General features: G+C 32.1%; 1 long non-coding RNA gene across 1 annotated transcript in view; it reads left to right on the top strand.

Moving 5' to 3' along the window:
- Positions 1-2,969: 2,969 nt before the first annotated feature.
- The window catches only part of LOC145293704 (uncharacterized), a 90,994-nt gene continuing 83,401 nt past the window's right edge, over positions 2,970-10,562 (top strand). Inside the window, exon 1 of the long non-coding RNA XR_013869751.1 lies at positions 2,970-3,223. This is a non-coding gene — a long non-coding RNA (uncharacterized LOC145293704). The remainder of the gene's footprint in view (positions 3,224-10,562) is intronic.

Here is a 10,562-nt window from a genome sequence, read left to right as displayed (position 1 = left end):
TACTTTAGTTTTACCATCTTGGAACATTTTGGTAAATTTAATTGTAATTTTATATATATATATATATATATATATATATATATATATATTGTATTGCTATTCATATTAAAAACCCTTTTTTCTATTTAGTTATTTATTTGCTTCCTCACTGAGCAAATTAGACACAAGGCCGTTTTTTAATGTGGAGAGTGAGGAGAGGGGGACCAGTTCCCCCAAGATGGAAACTGGATAGTGACAATTGGTATGAAGGGTTTCCCCTACATTGACCAAAACTGATTGCTCAAGAGCAACGGTCTGATATGTGAGGTTGCCCCCACATATAACTTATCTGCCGGAACAGATACTACACTTTGATAACAGAAAAAAGATTTTGGCCTGAAGGCCAAGAAAAAAAAAGACGCACCTTTTTTCTGTTTATTTAAAAAGAATACAACTTTTTTTTTATATATATGGGTTGTGCAATTGCATTCATCCGCAAAAAATCTAGCTAACTTGCATATTCTTCAAACATTCATTTTAATTAGTTCGTTTTAGTGTTTTTTTGTTGTTTAGTTTTCTTATGAGATGATCATCTTTAGCTATTAAGTGTAATTATTTGAAGTGAGTGTTCCTAATGATGGCGGTCTTAACAGAGCTGAAAGAGAGAAACAGACCAAATACCAAGGTCTCATGTATGATATGAAAAGAAACTGGAATCTTAAGGAGATATCAATCATACCAGTTATCATAGGTGCCACAGGGCTTATGAAGAAGAACCTGAAGTCCTACCTAACTAATATTCCTGGTGGACCAAGTACAAAAGAGATCCAGACAATTGCACTTAAGGGAACAACGAGGATACTAAAAAGAGCTCTCGGTTGGTTTCAATAAAAAAAGCGGGGCAATGTTGGCAGCTGGTTTGGCTGCCCCATACCCAGCATTACAAACTTCAAAGGAAGAAAAATAAATTAAAAAAAAAAGCAGATATTCTACATGATTTATATTTGTGTAAAAAGTTTATAGTAAACACAAAGCTCTTTCTGCTTGTATTTACATATGCGTATATATATAGTTGTTTAAAAAATTTTGCCTACCAAACTCCCCTGTCAGTTTTTGGACTACAGACATGAAACTTAATATATAGGGTATTCGAACCCATACTAAACTTTATATTTGGGTTTTAGCCTGGGAAAATTGGTGCAAAAGTGTGAAAATAAAAAAAAATGGAATTGTCAGGTGAAAGTCGAACGACAGCTTTAAGAATATGCATACGTAATGTAATAGCTATTGGTTCATGTTTTAATTTTTAACCTTGCAGTAAACATGTCTTCATAGCTCAGGCACTAACGTTAAAGGAAAAAGTAAATCGTAAGTTTTGGTTTCAATTCTCGGTGGTGGCGCACAATTTTTTTTTTTTTTTTTTTACTTTTTGAATTTTTACTATATACTGGGTCCGATATAATATAATAATAAATATGAAGTCTGCATTAATCAAAATATCCTATTTAAGCATATTTTACGACTTGGCAATGCCAGGCGGCCTGCTAGCATATCTATAGAAGTGAGAACGTGTGCGTGAGAAAACTTCTCAACCTATATACTCTACGAATTTTTGAAAGTTGGTATACAGAGTCTTCAGACACATGGAAAACATTTTAATCGGTTTTCATCCGGAAAAAAAAGGGCTGCTAAGGGGTCAAAATTGAAAAAATTTTACATGGGGGGGGGTCATCAGATTTTTATCTGTTTGTCAACTATTTTACAAATGCGCATGCATAAATCGTTCAGATGAGAGATTACTTATGTTAAGGATAAGTAAGTTTGAAAACACTTTTTAAAGATCGTGTCAAACTGGCCTATGGGTTATTGTACTTGACTCACTGTCTTAAGGTTTTAGTTTCAATCTCGGCTCAAGTATTTTTTTATTTACAAGAAGTGAACTGTTTAGAAAAAAACATAATACTCGCATGCACATGTCTCAGTTTCTGTATGAATTAAAATATAATATTTATGCATATTTTACGACCGGGCAACGCCGGATGACTTGCTAGTATTGAATAAATTCATTTTCAGTATAAAACATGTTCCTTATTTTTCTCTTTTTCAATGCAATTTTCAAGTTTTCCCTTTTGCATAAAATTCTAGATAATCTAACCGCTGGACAATTCTTACTTGCTTGTACTTCGTGCATGACGTCATTTTTCAGTGACTACGTACGCTTCATATTTATTTGCGACGGTCACGCTTTAGCCCCCCCCCTCCCCCACACACACACACGATTGAAAACGTGACCCTCCCGAAGGCAAGCACAATGACGTCATGTATGTGGTAATCAAAATCTTTCGAACAGGCTGTCAATAATGACTGAAAGTTCCTTTAAAAAATAGCATCAGGAAATTAAAATTGCATTTAAAAAGTGAAAACTAAGGCGCGCGCTTTATACTGAAAACTGAACTTTGTTCAATATTAAAAAAGAAAATCAAGAACTAATGTTGTTTTTGCGTTAAAAGTAAATAAACATCCCGTTGTCTCAAGTTTTAAAGATTAAAATTCTTTATTTTAACTGTGAAAACATTTTTTTTTACATATTCACATACAAAGTCAAGCAATGCCGATATATCAAAAAAAAAAAAAAAAAAAAATCAGCAGTATCGCTTTTTTTTTTTGATATACCAAACAATTACTAGATCAAAGAATAAATAATTTCAGAGAGAAATTACCACACTCATGTCTACATGTAGCGTTCTTTTCGAAGCGTCTCGTTTACCTGCTTACGCGTGACTTACTACCAACAACTCTGACGTCACTAAATAAATGAGAATTCTTGGACAGACCTGCTTTATGGCGGTCGTGGCGAAACACGCACGTGCGAGAGAGAGAGAGAGAGAGAGAGAGAGAGAGAGAGACAGAGACAGAGACAGAGAGAGAGGGGGGAAGTGGAGGGGAGTGCCAAAAATTAGAAAATAATATAGAAGAGAGAGAGAGAGAGAAGAAGAAACGAGAAATAGAAAGGTACAGAAACGTGAAAACGGGAAAGATATATATATATAAAGAGAGAGAGAGAGAGAGAGAGAGAGAGAGAGAGAGAGAGAGAGAAAAGACAGAGAGAGGAGGAGGAGGAGAAGAGATCCTCGCCGTCGTCGACGACACAAAAAAGATGGCAGACGTCGAAGAAGGGCAGCAACCGGCCAACACTGGCGAAAAAAGGAAAAGAGGTCGACCCCAGAAGCCAAAATCAGACCAGGTTGGATACGCATATATATATATATATATATATATATATATATAAAACACATATCTCTCTTTCTCTCTGTGTATACATATGTCTACATCTACGCAGCATTATAATCTTATTTATATGAGGATGTTTTCAAATTCTGATTTTCTCCAACCTAACTTTTCATCGATTCCTTTCGTTTTTGTTTTTCGATTCATTCTTTTAAAAGAATTTGTTTTCATTTTCAACAATTTCTTTTTTAAAAAATGTAACTATTATTTTTATTTTTTTTTAAATAGTAGATAACAATAAAAAACAGAAAGAAAGAAAAGAAACGCAATAATACATAGGGAAGGAAAAGGGTGATTGTTTTAAATAGAAGTAAATAAACTTGAAAGTATTCACGGGTTCGAATCCAGGTCACGTCGACTTACCTTTTTTTTTTTCTTTTAATTTATTTATTTTGAAAATCAGTACTTTTGCAGTTTACAGACCGTGCTATATATTATATAGGATTTTCAAGTTAGATTCAATTTTCCCGGTATCTTTGGTTTATTAAAATATTAGGTGAAAGTACAGAATAGTTAACAAAGCTCTCTCCCCGTGTTAAGAGTGGATTTCAAAATAACGCTATTATTTCAGTACGGTGCGTAAATTAAGTGTTTACTGAAAAATGTTTATTAATCTTGGAATTTTTCTTTTTTTCGTTTTTTTTTTTTAATCGAAGAGTCACTTGTCAGAAAACAAAGACAAATATTGATTATTTTGCTTTGTTCAAGTTCAATCTGTGTGTTTACAAAAGATTGTGTGAACCGTTCTGCTTTACTTTGATTGCCCTGAAAAAGTCCCTTCTGATTAATGTTTACCAGTTAAATGTTCCGTTATTCTGAAAAACAGCCAAGGTTATTTGTTTATTTTAAAACTGGTAAACATTACTCAGAAGGATCTTTTCCGGGACATCCATCGGGAAGCAGAACGGTCTGCTCAAAACGAAAGTAAATCCTTTGTAAAACAATCACTGGCTGAACTTGAAGAAAGCCGATTATTTTTAAAACGGAATAATCTATAATTATATTTACATTTTTTAATCTTCCATTTTTTAAAAATTTTTTGTAATTGAGGTTGTTTATATTTCATTTTCTTGGTGCTTGTATAGAACAACCTCCATGGCTGACGATATTAACTTCGGTAAAATCCGGTAACGATTTACGACAACAGCCGAAAGGAAACAACACAAAATGGAATCAGATACAAAAAAAAAAAAAAAAAAAAAAAAAAAAAAATCGGATACAAAGAAAAAAGGAAAAAAGAAGCATTGGCACTAGTGCAGTTTAACATCCCCAAGCAATTTTTTAATTGTAGAAGAGTTCTAAATTTTCTTGCGAATTTTAAACTGAACACTAGAAAGTAATACCATTAAATTTTTACATGATTCCCACCATAACATTTTTCTTAAAAATTACGACTTTTACAGTTTTTGGTATGCTGAAAACGAATATTGGATTTAAATTTTCCGCAAATTCGTATTCCGCATATTAAGCAATGTAATTTCTCATATTATAAGTAGTCGCGCAAGAAGCGCATAGTTTTGCTGCGCGCTTGCGCGTGCAACAGTGGCCACCACTTATAACATTGCGTAGTATGCAGAATACTACTTATTTGCAGAAAATATAAATGTGATATTCGTTTTAAGCATACTCGAAAAACCCTCGCCATTTTAAAGGAAAATGTCAAGGTGGAAACCAAGTAAAAATTTACCAAAATTATTTTATTAAAATAGCAACAAAAAAAGCGATTTCGCTGATTTACAAAAACAAAATGTAAATAAACCAGTAAGTGGTTTTAAGTTTTCACTTTGAGGAACCCGGGTTTCATTTTGTGTGGTTACCTTTCTGTTTTTGTAATTCGTTATTAGATCCCTCTAATGGATAAAGGGTGTTTTTTCGGAATAAGAACGAAAATTGGAATATTAAATTTCAATAAATGAAAAAAAAAAACTTGTATCTATTTACTTGTCATGCCGAAATTAGTAAAATATCCAAAAATTACGAAAAATAATAAAGTAAAATTAATTATTATTGAAAAATAGTTTTTAAAATAAATTGCGAATTATACTTTCCAAACTTTGAGTGACTTCCCTTGTTATAGTTTAAAAATAATGGCGCACCATGGATCGGGAAATAGTGAAAGTACATGTTTTTCGGCATTGTTTTATGCAATAATTGCGACAATAATTAAGTAGATAACATTGTTTTACAATAGACAAACGCGGATTCCATGAACAAAGCTTCTTTCTTAGAACTACTGCACGCCTGTGGAACTCTGTTCCGTCTGCCTGCTTCCCTCCTGACTACAATTTGGATGTCTTCAAGTCCAATGTTAACAAATTCCTGAACCGCCCCCTTAATTAAACACTTCATCAAATCTCCACACTAACGTAATGTACTTGCAATAACCCTTATCCCTGAGTGGCTTCCGGGCCTTGATAAGTGGTGATCACTGTGTAAAAAAAAAAAAAAATGCTACCAAAGGCACGATAAGTTTACTCTTCTACTTAGCTGGATAAGTTTTTCAAAAACTTTTTAGTGTTTTTCTTATTTTAAAAACGTTTATTTGGTTCCAAAAATAAAGTGTCGAGCGAAAGCAAAAAAAAAAAAAAAAAAAAAAAAAAAAAAAATGCCGCCGTATGACTTCTACATCTTTGTATAATCGCGATAATGGCTTAAAAAATAAAAATAAAACAAAATGGTGGCAGAAACCCACCCAATAAATCTTACGGTAACATTTCTAAACAACAAAACGAAAAAGTGACATTTATTGGGTGGGTAGTGTACCAAACCACCAGTACCACCACTACCAGTGAATGTCACCAATCGTGTCGTGCGAATACTACGAGTATGTTATTTAATTTTCGAGTTTTGGGCGATTATCAAAGACTTGTGCAAATGTTTATGCTGGCCATGTTTTTTTTTTTTTTTTTTTTCTTTAATTGAACAGAGTTAACATTAGATTTCTTTTGAAAAAAAAAAAAAACGGTTTAAAAAAAGTTTAAACAGCAAATTTATCCAGGTGGGCAACGTATCTTACCTTTGGTAACATTTATTTGTAGCATATTTATTTTTTCAACCCATTTTAAATCTTTAATTTATATTAAAATTGTAATTACTCTTTTTTAGTTTAAGAAAAAGCCAAAAAACAAAGAAAACGCACGTGGTTTTATTTATTTTTATCCGAAAAAAAAAAGTTTGTTTTTTAATTCAAATTCTTTTTCTAAAGTTGTAGATTTTCATAGTTAAACATTCAATTCAATTTATGATGTTTAAGATAGTCGACGGATCGATTTTTTTTTTAAATATGTTGTTTTAAGCAAAAACAGTATTTACTTATCATGTCGAAAATAGTAGTTTATTAAAAGATTACGAAAATTCATCAAGTTGAAAATTATTCATAGTTAAAACTAATATTTACGCAAAATTGGGGGAAATAGAATTTTACCTAGATGTGAACACCTTAAAGATTGCGAATACAAGGGACATACTGATCTCCCATTTCGCTACTTTAATTGTGACGTTTTGTTTTAGACGATAGCGATAGACTTTTTCATTTATAAAATCCAGTAGCAGTTGTTCTACTGCATGAATTTTCATAATTTTTAAATATATTACCATTTTGACATGACAAGTAAGTACTGTTGCTTTGGTTGAAAACCGCATATTTAAAAAAAATCGATCTATCTTAACAAGCACCCAATTTATTAACAATTTTTGGGGGGAGGGGACATTTTTCAGTAAATGTTTACATTAACTACAACAGAACACTGACCAATAAAATTTGTTTTGGTATTATTATACAAACACCGTGACAGCGTTAGGGTTAGGGTTAGGGTTAGGGTTTAGGGTTAGGTTTAGGGTCAGGGTTAGGGTTAGGGGTTAGGGTTAATTCGCTGTCACGGTGTTTGTATAGTTTTACCTTTGTTTTTCCATAGGTTTTCGGGGTCGTTGACAACGCATTCGCAAATTTACCGTTTGCATGGCATTAACCCCTGAACCTTGGCACTATTTTGTGCCAACTCACCGCCATCGTTTATACTATTCTTACATGATGCCTTCGCGCATGGGCGCGCATAGTAAGGTGACTTGTAGTGAGAATTTTTAAGCAGACATTTGAAATAACAAAATCTGGTTCATTTTTCTGTGTTACGTAGTTTTTAATGCTTTTTTATTTTATAAGTTTTCACGAGCGATTTACAAAAGCATTTTTTATTTTTCGTTTTTTTTTTTAAATTTTTTGCAGGGGGGGTATTCAATTATAGAACTTGTACAATATTTAAGAGATGTTCTGCAGTTTAATTTACCGTTTTACCGTAAGTAACGCGCTGACATACACCGAGCAGAAGAACTGTTTAATTTTTCACAAAATTCTGTTTACATTAGGGGGGGGGTCGCGCGCCTCACCGCCCCCAATATAAACAGAATTTTTGTGAAAAATTAAACAGTTCTTCTGCTCGGTGTATGTCGGCGGGTTCGCGTTACTTACGGTAAAACGGTGGGGAGAGGCGGAAAACGGTAAATTAAACTGCAGAAGCACCTCTTAAATGTTTTACAAATTCTATCATTGAATAACCCTTCCCTCCAAAAAGAAAAGAAAAATACTTTTGTAGACCGCTAATGAAAACTTAAATTTTTTTTTTTTTAGATCAATTAAAAAAGCATAAAAAATTACGTAAAACAGAAAAAAATTCTTCCGCAATGTGACAAGTCACTTTACTACGCGCGTCCATGCGCGAACGCATCATATAAGAATAGCCTAAACGATGACGGTGAGTTGGCACAAAATAGTGCGAGAGTTCTAGGGTTAATGCCATGCAAACAGTAAATTTGCGACGGGTTTGAATGTCAGATTCGTTGTCAGCGACCTCGAAAACCTATAAAACCCAAATTTTATTGGTCGGTTTTCTGTTGTAGTTAAAGTAAACATTTTCCAGATATAATTTAAATTGTTTTTTGTTTCTCTTTCAACCAAAGAAATTAAGGGAGAAAAGTCAGAATTCTGGAGGACGTTCTATAAGAACCCGCCCCCCCCTCTCCTCCCTCCACCGCCGTCTTGGTACTTTGTAATACAAGACCCCCCCCCCCGTACACACACATAACGGATTAAATGTCCGAATATTTATATTTTTCCAATTTTTCTAGTTATATACACATATATTTTTTTATTATTAATTTTAATTTTTAAATATTTTTTGAGGTTAGGTATTGTGAGGATCTCTCAAGTATTCTATCACTCAAATTAGAGATTCCAAAGCCTAACCCTTTCACTGAAAGGGCCTTTCGCCCCTTTTTCTTTTGTTCTCCTTAAGTCGCCAAGTCACGTAGTATGCATTCCCTTTTGTAAATATCATGTTCACTAAATATATATATTTTTTTTAAATAAATTCTATTATTACCAACATAAATTATTTTTTTAGCAAAAAAAATTGAAGAAAAAAAATTATTTTGTGAGTTATTTTTATGTTTTCTTTTTTTTAATTAATATTAATGGTGGACCTGAAGAATCTTGTCCCCCTTACTCTATTTTTTTTAATTATTATTTATTTTTTTTTCACTTTTTTCAGTGAATTATTAAATTATCAGATTATCAAAAATAAATAAAAATGGAAAGTCAATATTTAAATATTTTTAGGGGTGCTCAATTTCTAATGCAACCTTCTAGTAAATCGATCACCCATTTTAGAACAACTCGACGTTTTGGAGCCGAATTTCGCGAATTTAGCCCTTTTTTTTTTTGTTTTTTTTTTAAAGTTGTTTAGCATTTTTTGATTTCGTTTTTAAAATAATCTTTAAAAAAAATCCGAACTACTTTAAAAAAGACAAAATTCGCGAAATTTGGCCTAAAAACGTAGAGCTGTTAAAAATGGATGATTTACAGAAGGGAAGGCTGCATTAGAAACTAAACATCAACAACAAACATTTAAGTATTATTTTTTTTGTGTTTGATAATCTGGTAGATTAATGTCCATTCAATAGTAATCCGCTAAAAAAAAAAAGATTAAAAAAAAAAAAAAAAACAGGGGGGCAAGATTCTTCAGGTCCACCTAATAATTTTACGTTCTGTAATTATTGGTTATGAATAAAGTAATAAGCCGCCCAATCTCAATAAACAAGACGTATGCCAATGAATAGTTTATTCATTACTAATAAAGACAGGACTTAAGAAGAAAAAAAATCTCAATACCCCCATTAAAAAAAAAAGAAAAAAAAATAGGTCGGAAATTAATAAAGCAGAATCGTTTGTTTTTGACTGATTTCACAAGTGTCCCCTTTAAAATAATTCATGTCGGTATTTGTGACGTAGGCAAACGTTACAAATACCGACATGAATTATTTTACTTTCCTTTTATATAGCCACACAAAAAAATAGTCTTTTAATTATTAAAAATGTAGGTAAAACTTGTGGAGAATGCACTGTTTTGCGGTTGTTGTAAAAATGGAACGGAAATTAAAATTTCGTTCCGTTTTAATTTTTTTTTTTTTTTGCACCCCCAAAAACGAAAGTAATCGAAAGAATAACATTCAACAATCGTACTTTTTATGTATATAAAAAAAAAAACGAGAGATTATTTTTTTATATAAAAATAAAATTTTTAATAAGAAAAACGAAATAATTAAATTTTTAAACGGAAAAGGTCAATTTGGTATACCTTTTTGGTATTTTTTTTTTTTTTTACATAAGTCCAACCAACTCGCCGTTCACATTTGGAATGTCGATTTTTATAGCTTTTCGGGTATGCTTACAACGAATAAACACCCCATATTAAGAACGGCTTTCGGAATAGACACCCTCAACATTGTCAGCATACCAGAAAACCTACACAAGTTGACATGTCGAATGTGCAGTGAACGAGGAGTTGGGCGTAATGTAAAAATGTACCGAATTTAAAATGGAACGAAATTTAAATTTCCGTTCCATTTTTACAACAACCGTAAAACAGAGCATTCTCCGCAAGTTTTATTAAAATGTAAGAAAAAAAAATAATTTTCTCAGATTGTGTTTAATTTATATATTTACAAGCAGTTAGCCCTCCTTTGCTCTATGCACTATTCATAATTTATATATATATATATATATATATATATATATATATATATATATATATATAAAAGTTTGTCTCATGTCCACGTACCTTATATCTAAAATTCCAAGTGTTTAGACCCAAAATTGGTGGTGAAGGAGTTTAGTAGAGTCTGCAAAGGTCAACTCTTTCAACTTTCACCTCTTGGCAGCCAAATTTTTGCCCCAAAATTGATTAAAAAGCTTGTGGCATGTCTGAATATCGTTTATGTAAAATTTCAAATATTTAGACCCA

The sequence above is a fragment of the Euprymna scolopes genome, chromosome 15 (assembly GCF_053919585.1).
Source record: "Euprymna scolopes isolate OS-2025 chromosome 15, ASM5391958v1, whole genome shotgun sequence".
Lineage (NCBI taxonomy): Eukaryota > Metazoa > Mollusca > Cephalopoda > Sepiida > Sepiolidae > Euprymna > Euprymna scolopes.
The sequence above is the reverse complement of the archived record's forward strand: the minus strand, read 5'-3'. Positions and strand labels throughout refer to the sequence as shown.